Genomic DNA, 19,163 nt, shown 5'->3' with positions numbered 1-19,163 from the left:
CCAGCAGGTTCCGAGCTCAACTGCCAGCAGGTTCCGAGCTCAACTGCCAGCAGGTTCCGAGCTCTACTGTTGGAAGGTTCCGAGCTCTGATGTCATGACGTCAGAGTACAGGAGAGAAGCCTGAGTATAGTAACAGACACATACAGTAAGGTAAGTTAAAGGGAATTATGTATCTCAATGTAAGGGACAACCGGTGGTACCGCCACATGGCCACAATATATTTGTTTCTGGAAAAATTCGCACTTGGGGCGATTTGCTCGTAGGCCCCGTTCTTTCAGCCTAGTGAGCACCTGCTCCAAATTGGCAAGGTGCTCGTTGTCATTTTCTCCTGTTACAAGGATGTCGTCTAGGTAGCATTGAGTCCTCGGAATCCCTTGCAGGACTTGCTCCATAGCTCTTTGCCAGATAGCTGGAGCTGATGCTACTCCAAAAACCAGTTGATTGTACTGGTACAGGCCTTTGTGTGTGTTTATCGTGAGATACTTTTTAGAGGCCTCCTCAACCTCCATCTGTAGATATGCCTGTGCCAAGTCAATTTTGGTGAAACGTTTCCCTCCGGATAGTGAGGCGAAAATATCTTCTATCCTCGGAAGAGGATACTGTACCGTGTGAAGGACCGGGTTTACAGTCACCTTGAAGTCCCCACAGCTGCGAATTTTTCTCTGTTCTTCAGATTTATCATTATTCAACGTTTTCTTCATGACCGGGACGATGGGTGTTGCCCACTCGCTCCAATCTATCTTGGATAACACGCCTGCCTTTTCCAAATTCTCCAGCTCTGCCTCGACTGCTGGACGAATTGCGTATGGCACCGGCCTTGCCTTAAAAAACTTGGGAATTGCCACATCTTCCACTTTTATTGAGGCGGTGACGCCTTTCAAGGTTCCTAGTTCCTCACAGAATCACAGAAACCCCACAGTGCAGATAGAGGCCATTTCGGCCCATCGAGCCTGCACCGACACATATCCCACCCGATCCCCGTAATCCCTACACCAACACATATCCCACCCTATCCCCGTAACCCCACGTATTTAATACCCCTAACACTAAGGGTCAATTTATCATAGCCAATCAACCTAACTCGCACTTCTTTGGCGTTGGCCAAGATGTCTTTTAATCGTTCAGGTATGACGTCATCATCATTTTTTTTCTTACTGGTCACCGTCAGTGCCTGAATGGAGTGCCAGTCTAAACGTATCTTCCTGATCCATTCACGTCCCAACAGCGGTGGACCACCATCTTGCAGAACGTATAAATACAACTTCTGTATTTCCTTGCCGTTGTATACAACAGGCACCCTTATTTTCCCTCTGGGGTATACTTTCTGCCCCGTATATGTTTTCAAGATAATGGATGTGTCTTTCAAAGGTATATGCGGAAATAGCCGCTCGTAATCCCGTCGACTTATGACGGTCAGAGCTGATCCTGTATCTAGCTCCATTTTAACTGGGGACCCCGCTATCATGAGGGTAACCCAAATGGTCTGGTAATCTTCTTTGGCAATTACATTATGTAATTTGAGACAGCTTAGTCTCTTGTTTCCGGAGTCGCTATCGCTCTTCTGGTCTTCGGAGCTACTGTCCGTCATCATTTGTACCTTTCTGTACTTTTCCTTATTGATTTTTTTCCTGTCAGTGGATTTTTTGTTTCCAGATCGGCATACACGTGCAATGTGTCCCATCTTTCCGCATTGCCTGCATGCTTTGTCCTTGAACCAGCAGTCCCTCTGGTCATGGGTGGATCTGCCGCAGCGATAACATCTCTCGAAACCCCGTGTCATTTCATGGGTGCCGAAGTCCTGTGGCTTTTGTTGTATCTCTGCAGCTCCTCTTGCTGCTGCTTCGTATGATACAGCCACACTGAAAGCCTTGTCCAGTGTTAAATCTTTCTCAGAAAGTAGCCTTTTCTGTGTTCTTTCACTTAGGAGACCGCAGACGAATTTGTCTCGAAGAGAATCTGCCAGTCCTGCCCTGAATTGGCAGTGCTTTGACAGCTTCCTTAATTCGGTGAGGTAATCAGCGTTACTTTCATTCTTGTGCTGATTCCTCCTGAAGAATTTGAATCGTTCCACTATCAGCAACGGTGTTGGGTTTAAGTGCTCCTGTAGGGTATCAACAATCTCCTTAAAATTCTTGTCCATCGGTTTGGCTGGAGTGATTAAGTTTCGTAACAGCCCGTATGTCCTTGCGCCCATTAGATTTAGAAGTCCCGATGCCTTTTTATCATCCTCTATTTCATTCGCTGTGCAATATAACTCCACTCTTTCCACATATGTGGTCCAATCCTCTACATCACTATCGAAAGCAGTAATATTGCCAGTCTTAGGCATTCTGAAAAAAAAATGGCGCCTCCCGCGCTTTCCTTTCTTCCCTGCCGAGAAAAAATGGCGCCTCCCGCGCTTTCCCGCCGCTGCCGACAACGCTGTTCTCCGCGGTTTTTATTTATACAGATATTTTTAATAGTTGGAGACTCGTTCCCGCCGGATTCTCTGGGACTTTTCCCTCCCTCTGCTTGGCCCGAACGACGACCTGCTTTGCAGCGCTGGCCGTCTCCCGAGTGCTCCACCCTCCGTCTCTGTTTGCCTCCGCCTTCGCTGCTCGGCCCCGCTGCAGAGCCAGCTGATCGAGCCCCAGCCCGCTGCCCAGGAAGGATTATTGCAGTACCTGCCACCAGCCCGGCTAGCTGGTGAAACCACAGTTTTTTCTTTTTTTTTCTTCGACCTTCGTCTGAGAAATCGATCTCCTTGAGGAGCTGCCGAATTGCAGGTCAGTCCGTTTCCAATTCGTCGCCACTGTTGTATCCGTGTGTTAATGGAGACACGGAATGCAGGAGTTGGTTTAACAGGTGTTTACTGAACAAAGTCTGGAGGTGAACTAAAAGATACAAGACACTATACAGGCTTATATAGCCCGAGTGGCCACTACCGGCATTACAGTACACAGGGGCTCTTAAAGGCACATACACCACAACTATCTGGGTCACGCTCAAGATAGACGGAGTCCAAGTGAAAATGGAATTGGACACAGGATCAGCCCTAACAGTCATAAACCAAAGGGACTACAAGCGGCTATTTTCACATATACCCTTGAAAGCTACAGAGATTGTCTTGAAGATGTACACGGGGCAAAAACTCTACCCCAAAGGAAAAATAAGGGTGAACGTGATATACAAAGGCCAGGAAATACCCAAAATGGACCTATATGTATTGCCAGATGGAGGACCACCACTACTCGGACGTGAATGGATCCGGAAGATAAAATTAGATTGGCATTCCATACAGGCACTGAAGGTTGAGGCCAAAAAGGATGACGACGTCACACCTGGACGACTGTCAAAAATGCTAACTGACGCACAAGAAGTGTTCCAGGAGGGACTCGGAACACTAAAAGGCATAACAGCGACGATTAAAATAGAGGAAAATGCAAGCCCAAAGTTTTTTAAGGCCAGACCGGTGCCTTATGCGATCCAACCAGCCGTCGAAGCAGAGCTGGAAGGGTTGGAATGTTCAGGAGTACTGTCCAAAGTAGACTGGAGCGAGTGGGCTACACCCATCGTTCCTGTAATGAAGAGGTCGTTGAGTAATACGCCTGGGGAACCAAAGAAGGTCCGCATCTGTGGGGATTTTAAGGTGACAGTGAACCCAGCCCTTCACACGGTACAATATCCACTTCCGTGGATTGAGGATATTTTCGCCTCGCTATCTGGAGGTAAACGCTTCACCAAAATTGATCTGGCCCAGGCGTACCTGCAAATGGAGGTAGAAGAAGCCTCGAAACAATACCTCACGATCAACACTCATAAAGGTCTCTACCAATACAACCGGCTGCTGTTCGGGGTAGCATCGGCTCCGGCTATTTGGCAAAGGGCAATGGATCAAGTCCTGGAAGGGATTCCAGGGACCCAGTGTTATTTGGACGACATCCTGGTCACGGGCGAAAATGACAGTGATCACCTCGCCAACCTGGAGCAGGTGCTCACTAGATTAAAGGAATATGGGCTACGAGCTAATCGCCACAAGTGCGAGTTTTACCAGAAGCAGATCTCGTATTGTGGCCACGTTATTGATGAAGAGGGGTTACATAAGTCCCCTGAAAAGATTGAGGCAGTAGTCCAGGCTCCAGCACCGGAAAATGTGTCACAACTGAGGTCGTTCCTCGGGCTGGTGAACTACTACCATAAGTTCTTACCAAATTTGTCGACATTATTACACCCACTGAACACCCTACTGCAAACGGGGGTACCATGGAAGTGGAATGATGAATGTAAACGAGCTTTCCAGAAGTGCAAAGAATTGATCACATCAAAAGAGGTGTTGGCCCATTTCAACCCAGCACTACCAATTCGGTTGGCATGTGATGCATCACCCTATGGTATTGGAGCGGTGCTGTCGCACAAATTCCCAGACGGGTTGGAGAGGCCAGTAGCCTTTGCGTCTCGGTCACTAACCTCAGCCGAGCGCAACTACGCCCAGATCGACAGGGAGGCCCTCAGCCTAGTATGGGGAGTATAAAAATTCAACCACTATCTGCATGGGCAGAAGTTCACCTTGCTGACTGACCACCAACCACTTGTCTCCATCTTTAATCCAAAGAAGGGCGTTCCGGTGATGACTGCACAACGGCGACAAAGATGGTCCCTTTTTCTAGGGGCGAACCAATATGAAATAGAGTATAAGGGCACGAAACAGCATGGAAACGCTGATGGGCTATCACGCCTGCCACTGCCTACTGTGGAGGAAGCACCAGCAGTGGACCCTATCGAAATATTTTATTCGTCGATAATTGAACGATTGCCAGTAACTAACGCGGATATAGAGAAGGAGACCCGCAATGATCCGACACTGTCTCGGGTATATGATTTGACGGTGAAGGGATGGCCAACACATGGTGACTCACTGTTGCCAGCATTCTCATCCAGAAGAGAACAGCTGTCAGTATGCCAGGGGACAGTGATGTGTGGATCCCGAGTGGTAATTCCACCCAAGTTAAGGGAGAGAGTGCTCAATGAGCTTCACGAAGGCCATCTGGGAGGGGTGAAAATGAAAAGCCTTGCTAGGGCTTATGTGTGGTGGCCGGGATCGATCAACAAATCGAGGACCTAACAAAGAGCTGCTCAGGATGCCAGAAGGTCCAAAATGCACCACCACATGCCCCTCTACACCCATGGGAGTGGCCCTCCTCTCCATGGCAACGGGTGCATATTGATTTTGCTGGTCCATTCATGGACTCAATGTTCTTAATAGCAGTGGATGTGCACTCGAAATGGCCTGAGGTGATCAAAATGTCCTCAACCACTACAGAGAAAACGATTGCAGTCCTACGGACCATATTTGCCAGGAACGGCTTGCCAGAGCAGATTTGCTCTGATAACGGACCACAGTTTGTGTCCGAAGAGTTTCGGAAATTTATGAGAAGGAATGGGGTAAGGCATTACACATCCGCCCCGTATCATCCAGCCACAAATGGATTGGCTGAGAGGTTCGTACAAACCTTTAAAAAGGCGATAAGGGCCATGTGCGATGATGAAATTCCACTGCAGCATAAGGTGGACAATTTCCTGTTAGCCTACAGAAATGCGACACATGCAGTTACCAACCAGACCCCGGCCATGATGTTCTTTAACCGAAGGTTGAGATCTCGTCTGGATTTGCTCAGACCAAATGTGCGAAGAAATGTTGAGGATAAGCAATTCCAGCACATCAATGAAAAGCCGACAAGGAGCTTCAATGTAGGACAACCAGTCTTGGCCCGCGACTACCGAACAGAGAAATGGCAACCCGGAACGATATGCACAAAGCAGGGGCCATTAATATACACAGTGGATGTCGGGGAGAACATTGTGAGACGCCACGTCGACCAGATCCTAGCGTCACAGGAACGAGTCAACCCCATGTCTCGCGTACCTGGGGATGAACCCGACATACCGGTAGTATCTACCTCAGAAACAGTAGCAGCGGAACCTGATGAACTAACCGACGAAAGGGGGCCAGAATCGCCTCCGCACCAAGAAGAACCACCTCAGGAAAGGCGCTATCCAAAAAGGATCAGGAAGCCGCCCCAAAGACTGAATCTATAAATGGACTATTTCAGTTTAATGTGCATGTTAAAGTGTTAACTGTTATTTGAATGTTATGGGTACTGTTAATCTAAAAGGGGAGGAATTGTAGTGTATGTACCTTTAAGAGAGAACTACTTTTACAGCTCCTGTATACTGTAGTACCGGCAGTGACCACACCTGTATATAAGCCTTGAGCATGCCTCTGTACTGTTAGTCTTTAGACTACCCTCCTTCAGTAAACACCTGTTGATTGTTAATTTACAGCCTCCGTCTAGTTATTGGAAAACATCATACTTTAAGAATCACGGATTCAACAATAGGGGCCGAGGTTATGATCTGAAATTGTTGAACTCGATATTGAGTCCGGAAGGCTGCAGAGTGCCGAATCGGAAGATGAGGTGCTGTTCCTCGAGTTTATGTTGAGCTTCCGTGGAACAATACAAGAGGCCAAGGACGGTGAGGTCCGAGTGGGAATGGAGCGGTGAATTAAAATGACAGGCAACCGGAAGCTCGGGGTCACCCTTACGGACTGAACGGAGGTGTTCCGCAAAGCGGTCACCCAATCTGCGTTTGGTCTCCCCAATGTAGAGGAGACCGCATCGTGAGCAGCGAATACAGTAAGATCATGGCTGATCATCGACCTCAACTCCACTTTCCCGCCCGATCTCCATATCCCTTGATTCCCCTAGAGTCTAAAAATCTTATCTATTTCAGCCTTGAATATACTCAAAGACTCAGCATCCACAGCCCTCTGGGGCAGAGAATTCCAAAGATTCACAACCCTCTCAGTGAAGAAATTCCTCCTCATCTCAGTCTTAAATGGCCGACCCCTTATCCTGAGACTATGACCCCTAGTTCTAGACACTCCAGCCAGGGGAAACAACCTCTCAGCATCTACCCTGTCAATCCCCCTCAGAATCTTGTATGTTTCAATGAGATCACCTCTCATTCTTCTAAACTCCAGAGAATATCGGCCCAATCTACACAATCTCTCCTCATAGGACAGCCCTCTCATCCCAGGAATCAATCTCGTGAACCTTCGTTGCACCGCCTCCAAGGCAAGTCTATCCTTCCTTAGATAAGGAGACCAAAACTGTGCACAGTACTCCAGGTGTGGTCTCACCAAGGTCTGTACAATTGTAGCAAGACTTCCTTACTCTTATACTCCAACCCCCTTGCAATAAAGGCCAACAGGCCATTTGCCTTCCTTATTGCTTGCTGTACCCGCATGCTAGCTTTCTGTGTTTCTTGCACGGGAACACCCAAATCTCTCTGAACACCAACATTTGAAAGTTTCTCACAGTTTAAAAAATATTCTGTTTTTCTATTCTTCCTACCAAAGTGAATAACCTCACATTTCCCTACATTATACTCCATCTGCCACCTTACTGCCCACTCACTTAGTCTATCTATATCCCTTTGCAGACTCTGTGTTCTCCTCACAGCTTACTGTCCCACCTAGCTTTGTATTGTCAGCAAACTTGGATACATGACACTCGGTCCCTTCATCTGGGTCATTGATATAGATTGTAAATAGCTGAGGCCCCAACACCGATAATTGCGGCACCCCACTAGTTACAGCCTGCCAACCTGAAAAAGATCCGTTTATCCCTACTCTCTGTTTTCTGTCCGTTAACCAATCCTCTATCCATGCTACGATATTACCCCCAACCCCATGTGTAATAACCTTTTATGTGGCACCTTATCGAATGCCTTTTGGAAATCCAAATATACTACATCCACTGGTTCCCCTTTATCTACCCTGCTAGTTACATCCTCAAAAAGCTCTAATAAATTTGTCAAACATGATTTGCCTTTCATAAAACCATGTTGACTCTGCCTAATCATGTTATGATTTTCTAAGTGCCCTGATGCCACTTCCTTAACAATGGATTCCAGCATTTTCCCGACAACTGATGTCAGGCTAACTGGCCTGCAGTTCCCTGTTTTCTCTCTCTCTCCTTTCTTGAATAGCGGTGTTACATTTGTGACCTTCCAATCCGCTGGGACCGTTCTAGAATCTAGGGAATTTTGGAAGATCAAAACCAATGCATCCTCTACTGTCCTTATGTCATCCTTTATTATCAGGGCTACTCGCCCTCCTTTTCGATTCTGCATGTCTTTTCAAAACGTCAAGTACCCAACGTTGGTCACCTTGCAACCATGTTTCTGTAATGGCTATTAGATCAAACCCATTTATCTCTATTTGTGCCACTAGTTCGTCTATCTTGTTACGAATGTTTCGTGCATTCAGGTAAAGAGCCTTTAATTAAAAAATTTTACCATTCCTTGCTTTGACCTTATTCTCTGCTGCACTGCTACCGTTAAACTCTCTGGCCTAGAAATTGAGTTGCCTTAGCGCCGCTTTTGCGGCGCTAGAGGGCCTAGCGCTGCAATTGGCGCCGGCGCCGAAATTGCCTGGGGCCCTTCCGCCGCGCTAGACCGGTAGCGCTGCGCCGGCACCGATGACGTCATCGGTGTGCGCAGCGTCCCGGTTGCCATGGCGACGGGCCCCAGCGCCGAAATTCAGTTGCGGCCGCCTCGCCCGTGGCAGCCGCAACTAAGACTCTGGCAACAGAGTCTTACCTGACTTTGCGCCGGCGCATTAAAGGCCCCGCGGCGGCTGGCCGCTTTCCCGCCGGCCGCCTGGCCGTAGCTCCCTCCCCGGACTTCCCCCCCCCCCCGGAACAGAAGCAAGCCCGGCACTTGTCCGAGGTGCCGGGCTCATTTTTAGAACGATTTTCGCGGGCCGCGGCCGGGTGCAGGCAGCTCCTCCTTAAGGGAAGGAGGAGGCCTGCACTTCCCGAACCTGCCGCACCGCAGCGGGCGCCGCAGCGCCGGAATAGCGCCGATATTCAGCACGTAGCGCCAGTTTTCAGGCGCAAACACCTCTCAGCAGCGCCGGCAGCCGTTTGGGCGCAGAACTATTGAATTTTGGGCCCGACCAGCGCGACTTAGCTCCGGCACTAACTTCCGGCGCTAAAGCCCTGGCTGCGCCAAAACTCAATTTCTAGGCCTCTGTTCCTTCCTGTCACACTCTGCTTATTTTTACCCAAATCGCTACACTGCTCTATGGCCTTGACCTTTCTCTTTAGATTTCTAAATTTTCCATAACCTGACACCCCCCGCTCCCCACCCCTTTTTAGTTTAAAGCCCTATCTACAGCCCTATTCGATTTACCAAGACGCTGGTCCTAGCCCAGTTTAAGTGGAGCCCGTCCCAACGGAACAGCTCCCTCTTTCCCCAGTACTGGTGCCAGTGCCCCATGAATTGAAACCCGTTCTTCCCACACCATTCTTTGAGCCACGCATTTAACGCGGTGATCTGCTTGACCCTATGCCAATTTGCGCATGGCTCAGGTAGTAACCCTTGAGGTTCTGCTTATTAATTTAGACCCTCCTCAAACTCCCTCAGCAGAACCTCATTCTTAGTTCTACCTATGTTGTTGGTTCCTACATGGACCACGACAACTGGATTCTCCTCCTCCCACTCCAAGTTCTTCTCCAGCCGCGAGGAGATATCCTTAAACCTGGCAACATAGCCTTCGGGACTCTCTTTTGCGGCTGCAGAGAACAGCCTCTTTAGATGGCCCCCTGTACCACGGTGCTGTGGTCAGTTTGCCCAACCTCCCTGCAGTCCTTTTCCTCATCCATACAGGTAGCAAGTACCTCGTATCTGTTGGACAAGGTCCAGGGCTGAGGCTCCTCCATCACGACATCCTGGGTCCCCATACCTTCCTGACTCGTCACACCCTCCTGTCCTACTTAACCTAAAGGGTGTGACTGCCTCCTGGAACAAAGTGTCCAGGTAACTCTCCCCCTCCCTGATGCCCCACAATGTCTGCAGCTCGGACTCCAGCTCAACAACTCTGAGCCGAAGTTGCTCGAGTTGCAGACACTTACTGCAGATGTGGTTGCTCGGGATCGCGATGCTCTCCACAAACTCCCACATGCTGCAGTTACGACACACCACCTGCCCTGCCATCTCTAATCTTGTTTTATTTATTAATTAATTAGTTAAAGCTTTTATTCAATTGATATTTTAGTTTTATTATTTGATTATTTTATCTAGTTTGTTATTAATTTAATGAGTACTAGCAAGTTACAGTTTCTCAGCTCTTAATTTAACCCCCTTCCCTAACTTAGCGAGCAAAAAAACGCTGTAATACTCACCAACCAATCAGCTACCTGCTCTCCTGTGGCGTCACTGATTTTTGTTGTTGTTTTTGAATTGGAACCTCGTTGCTGCCGCTGCTTTAATTCAGGTCCGTTCTCGGGCCGCTCTTTAGCCTCTTGCCGCTGCTGCTGCTTAATTCAGGTCCGCTCTTGGGCCGCTCTTTATCCTCTCGCCGCTGCTTTAAGATGGGTAGAAGAGATAAACTAGGACATTATAGGTCTATTAGTCTAACGTCTGTTGTGGGGAAGTTACTAGAATCTGTTATTAGGGACAGAGTGACTGAGCACTTCGTCAAATACGAATTGATCAGAGAGAGCCAGCATGGATTTGTAATGGGAAAATCATGTCTAACTAACCTAGTTGAATTTTTTAAGGAGGTAACTAACGTGGTAAATAAGGGAGTGTCTATGGGATGTTATTTCGATAAGGTTCCACACAACAGACTGTGAACATAAATGAGAGCGCATGGAATTGGAGGCAACTGTTAGGGAATATATATATATAATATTTTAATAACATAAATCGACTATGATTAAACTAATGACTGAAAGTGCTGATTATGCTTAAACTGAGAACAAGACCACATGTAAGACTGCTTGCTGGAGAGAATAAAGGATGGGGTGATGAACCAGAGATCCAATCACAGTGTGGTAACTGCGGCGACCTGCAAGGCTTTGTCCAGCTAGCCATGTCTCTGCTGGAAAATACTTTCCCACACCGATAACAAAAGTAAGAAATAGCTCATAATACTGCTGTTTGGATTTTGGGATAATTTTGAAATGACAAAACGGACTCAGGCACTATATATTTGGTTACTTTTGGGAAAATAAAAGATCCTCTAAAATAATGATAAAGTGTTAATAACTTGGATCAAGTGAGAACGTTTGATCTATGTTTCCTATCTTAAATATTGTACTGGACAGTAAAGTTTTTCCAGGACTCATGAATGAGATATGAATGGTAATTAAAGGAAAGTGATTAAGAGTGTAAGATTGAAACAGGAGAATTACACCACCAATTGAGAATGTTCAAAACTTTCTAGTGAAAGTCAGGAAAGTAGTTAAGAATAGTAAATTATAGTCTGGCCACTACCCAAGACATCGGGACCATGCAGAGGAAGATGAGCAAAGATCTCCAGGTGACTACAATCTTTTGATAAGACACCTGAAAGCCCGAGAAAGGCTTGTATCGGATGGCATGATAGAGATACCGGTAGCAGTGTGCAAATGTGATTCGGTACATATGAGGCAATTATCATCCAGGAATGTATGGTGAATTTACACTGAAGAACGGGTCTCAGACATGATCAGTTACTTGACAACAGCAAAACATGGTTAATGTGGCTCAGGAAAGCGAGACAACTTTTAAAGCATTGACACATACTCCATCGAGAAACTATCTAATTAATGAAACAATCAGAATAGAGTTAAACACACTGGTACCTGTTAGAGGGATTGAAATTGAAGTTGAAGTGGAGAGTTACATGGAATCTGGATTGGGACAATTGAGGGCCAAGGAGAAATCATGTTTAGTAAGAATTATCTACAAGATGGATACTGTAATGAAATCTGTTTGTCTTGATCCTGTATTCGTTTTGCACTCATGTATATTACCCTCCCCCACTGTGTATAGTTTCACTTCCTCTTTCCCGACTAACCTGGGAGGTTCCAGGTCTTGGCTCTTGGCTCCGCCCCTGACTTCTCTTACATAAAGATCCCAGGATCTGTATGACTCATTCCTGTGAACCAGTCGGCGTGTTGAGATGTTAGCTCTGATCTTAGTGATTAAAAGCCAACTTGTTTAAGTCTATAACTTCTAGTTTTGTGGTTATTGAAGGCCCATCAATTTTAATCACTAAAGAATACTAGGATGGATCGACTCCTAAAACCAGAGCGTCTGGACTTGGATCCACATTCTGCTGAAGCATCAAATCAATTTGGACACTGGCTCAAATGCTTCGAACTCTTCGCAGGGGCCTCATCCGCTAGCGAGGTAGATAAACTGAGTCTACTGACTACTCGCGTAAGTCATCGGATTTATTCGTTCATCCGGGACGCCACCTCTTACACGGAGGCCATCACTATCCTGAAGGCCCAATACCAGAGGCCGGTAAACGAAGTGTACGCCAGACATCTGCTGGCTACACGCAGGCAGCGACCAGAGGAATCAATGGACGATTTCTTACAGGGTCTAAAGGACCTGGTCCGGGACTGTAACTGCAAGGCCGTGACGGCCAACGCGTACTCTGACGAATTGGTCCGCGATTCCTTCATCACGGGCCTCAAATTGAATTATATCCGGCAGAGACTGCTGGAGAAGGAGGTCCTGGACTTAAAAAAGGCAGTGGCCACTGCGCGATCGCTGGACGTGGCCCAGAGAAACTCTGACTCTTATTCTTCCGGCCATGCGGCCCTCACCGCCTCGTGCGCGCCGAGGGGGCCGCCATCTTGGAATCAGCCATCTTCCCCATCCAGGTCTCAGACCAGCTCTACGCCGCCGGAGTCCCCACACAGAAGTTCACCCAGGAGTCCTACTACAGCGGCAATGTCTCGAGGCCCGAAATGCTACTTCTGCAGCCAGGCCAAGCACCCCAGACAACGATGCCCAGCGAAGGACGCTACATGCTTCAAATGTAAGAAAAAGGGGCATTTTAGCAAAGTCTGCAGGGGGAATCCGATTTCCAACTCCGTCACCGCCTCGTGCGTGCTGTGCGGGCTGCCATCTTGGGATCCGCCATCTTTTCCCGACTCAACGGCCGCCCAGGGCCCAACAGTGGCTTCGATCACGGTGGATCAATCCAGGCCACACCCGTTGACAAAATCCATGATGGACATACAGGTAAACGGGAATTTAACGAAATGTTTAATTGACTGTGGGAGTACCGAGAGTTTTATCCACCCTAGCCTGGTACGGCGGCACTCATTAACGGTAACCCCTACACGGAGCAGAATTGCTATGGCTGCTAAGCCCCACACTTCGGACATTTTGGGCTACTGTGTGGTAACACTGACTGTAAAAGGCACGGACTACAAGGATTTTAAACTCGTGATGCCAGAACTCTGTGTTAATGTAATCTTGGGCCTGGACTTCCAGTGCCACCACGAAAGTGTCACGCTAGCATATGGCGGGTCCCAGCCGCCACTCACAGTCTGTGGCCTATCAACCTTAAAAATCAGCCCGCCCTCTTTATTCGCTAATCTCGCTCCGAACTGTAGGCCCATAGCGACCAAAAGTAGACGGTACAGTCTGGAAGACAGACACTTTATCAAGGCGGAAGTGGACAGACTCCTGCGGGAAGGCATTATTGAATGCAGTACCAGCCCGTGGCGTGCCCAAGTAGTCATAGTTAAAAATAGCGAAAAGAAACGGATGGTAATTGACTACAGCCAGACTGTTAATATTTATACCCAGCTGGACGCCTACCCTTTACCCCGCATATCAGAAATGGTCAACCAGATTGCGCAATACCGAGTCTTCTCGACTATCGACCTCAAATCCGCGTATCACCAGCTCCCCATTAGAACGGAGGACCGCCCATACACCGCCTTCGAGGCGAACGGGCGCCTCTACCATTTTCTCAGAGTGCCCTTCGGGGTAACAAATGGGGTCTCGGTCTTCCAACGTGAGATGGACCGCATGGTTGACGAGAATAAACTACAAGCTACCTACCCCTATCTGGACAATGTCACTATCTGCGGGCACAACCAGCAAGACCACGATCTAAATCTTGCGAGATTTTTAAAAACTGCCCTAAAGCTGAATCTAACCTACAACGAAGACAAATGTGTCTTCAACACAACCCGTCTCTGTATCCTCGGCTGTGTGGTGGAAGATGGGGTAATTGGACCGGACCCTGACCGATTACGCCCCCTAAAGGAACTGCCCCTGCCACACAATCCCAAAGCTTTAAAAAGGTGCCTGGGATTTTTTTCGTATTATGCCCAATGAGTGCCCAATTACTCTGATAAGGCCCGACCCCTCATTAAATCGACGTCCTTCCCACTATCAGCTGAAGCTCGGGAGGCTTTCACCAGTATTAAACAGGACATTGAAAGGGCTGCAGTGTGTGCAGTGGACGAATGCATTCCCTTTCAAGTCGAAAGTGATGCGTCAGACTTTGCCTTAGCTGCGACCCTCAATCAGGCTGGGAGACCTGTGGCCTTCTTCTCCCGAACCCTTCAGGGACCTGAAATCAGGCACTCTTTTGTTGAGAAGGAGGCACAGGCTATAGTGGAGGCAGTGCGGCACAGGAGACACTACCTAGCCGGCAAACGTTTCACGCTGCTCACCGACCAGCGGTCGGTGGCTTTCATGTTTAATAACAAAGGGGGTAAATCAAGAATGACAAAATACTCAGGTGGAGGATCGAACTATCCACGTTCGACTATGATATTATGTACAGGCCGGGAGCCCTTAATGAACCCCCAGACGCCCTATCGCGGGGAATGTGTGCCAGCATTCATACGGACAAATTACAGGGTCTCCACAACGACCTCTGTCACCCAGGGGTCACCCGACTATACCATTTTATGAAGTCCCGCAATCTGCCCCACTCCATCGAGGAGGTCAGGGCAATGACCAGAGCCTGCTGCATCTGTGCGGAATGCAAGCCTCGTTTCTACAGGCCTGACCGTGCACACCTTATCAAAGCCACACGGCCATTCGAGCGCCTAAGTCTGGACTTCAAGGGACCCCTTCCCTCTGCCGACCGTAACGTATACTTCCTCAATATCATTGATGAATATTCCCGCTTCCCCTTCGCCATTCCCTGCCCAGACATGACCAGTGCCACGGTCATCAAGTGTCTCTGTAATCTATTCTGCATGTTTGGCATGCCGAACTACATACACAGCGATAGGGGGACGTCGTTCATGAGTGACGAGCTGCGCCAGTTCTTGCTCTCGAAGGGGATAGCCACTAGCAGAACCACTAGCTACAACCCCCGGGGTAATGGGCAAGTGGAAAGGGAGAATGCTACTGTTTGAAAGGCTGTCACGTTAGCCTTAAAGTCAAAAGGCCTTCCGACCTCCCGCTGGCAGGAAGTCCTCCCAGACGTGCTCCACTCCATAAGGTCTCTGTTATGTACTGCCACTAACGCTACCCCTCACGAAAAGATGTTCGTTTTCCCCCAGAAATCCACCTCGGGCATATCTCTACCCGCGTGGCTGACGTCTCTGGGGACAGTACTATTGCGGAAGCATGTGAGAGGCCATAAAACGGACCCCCTTGTGGAAAAGGTACAGCTCCTCCATGCAAACCCTCAGTACGCCTATATCGAATACTCTGATGGGCGAGAGGACACTGTTTCCATAAAAGACCTCGCTCCCTCGGGGAGCGGAGAGAACGATGGGAAACTACCCGATGAAGACCTACACTACAAAGAGACAGGACGCCCAGAGGTATCAATACCCAACTTTAACCTGGAAGACACTGCGGAGGCCCGGACAGCGGAGGAACCAGAATCCACTCCCCTGGAGGCACCCCAACCGGCTTTGCGCCGATCACTGAGAACTGCAAAACCTCCTGACAGACTCACTTATACCAACTTTTAAGAAACATCACCCCGATGGACTAAATCTATAGAAGGGGTGAATGTAATGAAATCTGTTTGTCTTGATCCTGTATTCGTTTTGCACTCATGTATATTACCCTCCCCCACTGTGTATAGTTTCACTTCCTCTTTCCCGACTAACCTGGGAGGTTCCAGGTCTTGGCTCTTGGCTCCGCCCCGGACTTCTCTTACATAAAGATCCCAGGATCTGTATGACTCATTCCTGTGAACCAGTCGGCGTGTTGAGATGTTAGCTCTGATCTTAGTGATTAAAAGCCAACTTGTTTAAGTCTATAACTTCTAGTTTTGTGGTTATTGAAGGCCCATCAATTACGAGTAAGAGAGATCTGGAGAATCTTTTAAATCCATGATTTGTTGATGTTAAACGAATATATTTGATATGATTGTAAGACTGAATTTAACTGTGACTGTAATAATTGTGTTTTGTAGATAACAGAGCGTGGGAAAAACCAGTACGAATCCAGTATGAGGTGATTTTGGTGGTGCCTCCTGTGTCACTACCACTGCAATTACCATGCTTTACGGGTCTAACAGGACCTGTCCCATCAACCAACACGTTTTTAAGTATGAGCTACACAATTATGTGGCACAATTCGGATACTCGGATATGACATTCCCCTGTTGTTTGTGGGTTTCAGTGAGCTCATGATGCGACAGAACTCCTCCCTAAAGCATTTTTATGTTTTGGAACAAGACAACTCGAGAATAGATATTGAAATTGACAGCATAGGGGACAACTCACATTGGTGGGATATTGGGCTTAACACATCAGCACACCCTTAGGTTTGTATTATTTCACGTGCTCTGGTAGTTATCCAACTTGTAATGATAGTGTATTTGATATATGTAACGTGTGTAGTAAGACTTTGATACATAAGCCAATTGGGTACTCATGCCCATGACTGACAAGCACTAACAAATTAATTGAACACACCGAAAGAGAAGATCCGAAGCAATGTAGAGGAGGCCCCCAGGCGGGGTAACATCAGGAAAGATAGAAGAAACAGAGGATCCCCAGGCGGGGCAGAATTGGAACACCGGAACAGTGAATTGAATTTGAGTAAGGGGTCAGAGGTTGCTCCTTCTCCTCAAAGGAATGGATTGTAAGGAAGGGAGAAATCTTCAAGACTCCCTACTAACTAACGCCCAAGTTGAGAGAGCAATAAGAGCTAGCTAGATTAGTCACGAACCGATTGTGAGAAGTCAATAAGGATATTTCCTTCTCAAAGAAGGGAATTGTAAGAAATAGCTGTTAGATTCAAAGATGGGTTTTAATTCTTAGACCAGGGACTGACAACAGGCAAGCGGAAAAAGATAGCATAAATGCCAGCAAGGTCGAATATCAAGCATCAAAAGACAAATAGAAATGATAAGGGAATGGTAAAATGCAAAGAAACAGGGAGGATAGCACCTGCTAGATAACAAGGAGCCACGAAGCCATAAAATGCCCTTGAAGAAGCTTGACAAAACATTCCTCAGAAAGATAAAAGGGAGGCCTTGTACAATAGGATGGGGATCAAATTGTGTGTTTCTGTTGATTAAATGTGCTTGCCACCAGGCGGCTGCTGCCCCGCGGGTAAGACGCCTTGCAGGTTGCCGCAGACCGTTTTTACATCTTAAAGGGGCATGTTATATTTAGCTGCTAGATCGGTTTGTACCTTTTCTACTTTTTATAATTTTTCTACCTTTTTACTTTTTAATTTTTACCTGAATGTATTTTTCAAAGCCGAAGCCATAAGCTGAGGGGAGCTCCTCCCCCTTTTAAGATGCACTAATTAATTTAAGATCATGAAATCAACTAACCTGTTAAAATCAGGCTTTTACTGTGGCCACGGTAAAATCCTGGTTGGTGTAAATTTGTGCAGAGCCACTGATCCGGACAGTAGCGAAACACAGCAATGATTGATTATATTTTTATCTGACTTTTTATTTTTATGATTCAGTTTTTGAAAGAATCAAAGGGGGGAGTGTTAGGGTATATATATTTTAATAACATAAATCGACTATGATTAAACTAATGACTGAAAGTGCTGATTATGCTTAAACTGAGAACAAGACCACGTGTAAGACTGCTTGCTGGAGAGAACAAAGGATGGGGTGATGAACCAGAGATCCAATCACAGTGTGGTAACGTCACATCGGCTGATTTAGCTTAACTTTAGAACAAAGAAATGGGGTGATGAACCAGAGATCCAATCACAGTGTGGTAACGTCAGGTCGGCCGATGTAGCTGAACCAACCATAGCTCTGCATGCATGCTGCTGAGCCAATGGTAGTAAAGGGGTGGGTGCATTTGCTGTAATCTGATGCGGTATAAGAACCAGCCATTTTGAACATGCTTTTTAGTTGAACAAAGGAAGTCAAACACTGTAAGTCAGTGCTGCAATAAATCGACTATTTAAAAACTACCACCGGACTCAAAATCTTTTATTTTAGTGCGTTGACCTCAGATTAGTGTGGTCCACTGAAATTAAGAGATCTAACAGCAACCTAGTGACATGGGTTGGGAGTTGGTTAGGAGGTGGGAGACAGAGAGTAGGGATAATGGGTATGTGCTCCAATTGGCAGGATGTGACCAGTGGTGTCCCCCAGGGATCTGCACTGGGGCCTCAGCTTTTCACTATATTTATAAATGACTTAGATCAAGGAAAAGAGAGCCGTGTATCCAAATCTGCTGACGGCACTAGGTTAAGTGGCACAGTAAGTAGTGTAGATGGAAGCATAAAATTACAAAGCGATATTAATAGATTAAGTGAATGGGCAAAACTGTGGCAAATGGATTTCAATATAGGCAAGTGTGAGATCATCCACTTTGGACCTAAAGATCAGATACTTTCTAAATGGTGAAAAGCTAGAAATAGTAGAGGTCCATGTACATAGATCGTTAAAATGTCACGGACAGGTACAGGATATAATCAAAATGGCTAATGGAATGCTGGCCTTTATATCTAGAGGACTAGAATACAAGGGGGTAGAAGTTATGCTGCAGCTGTACAAAGCCCTGGTTAGACCACACCTGGAGTTCTGAGAGGAGTTCTGGGCACCACACCTTAGGAAGGATATATTGGCCTTGGAGGGAGTGCAGCGTAGATTTACCAGAATAATACCTGGACTCCAAGGGTTAAGTTACGAGTAGAGATTACACAAACTAGGGTTGTATTTCCTGGAATTTAGAAGGTTAAGGGGTGATTTGATCGAAGTTTTCAGGATATTAAGGGGAACTGTTAGGGTGATAGAGAGAAACTATTTCCACTGGTTGAGGAGTCTTGGACTAGGGGACATAGTCTAAAAATTAAAGCCAGGCCTTTCAGGAGTGAAATTAGGAAACACTTTGATGCACAAAGGGTGGTAGAAGTTT

The sequence above is a fragment of the Somniosus microcephalus genome, chromosome 33, assembly GCF_052327205.1.
Source record: "Somniosus microcephalus isolate GS21.2 chromosome 33, FLI_Smic_1.0, whole genome shotgun sequence".
NCBI classification, from domain to species: domain Eukaryota; kingdom Metazoa; phylum Chordata; class Chondrichthyes; order Squaliformes; family Somniosidae; genus Somniosus; species Somniosus microcephalus.
This window is presented reverse-complemented; position numbering follows the sequence as displayed.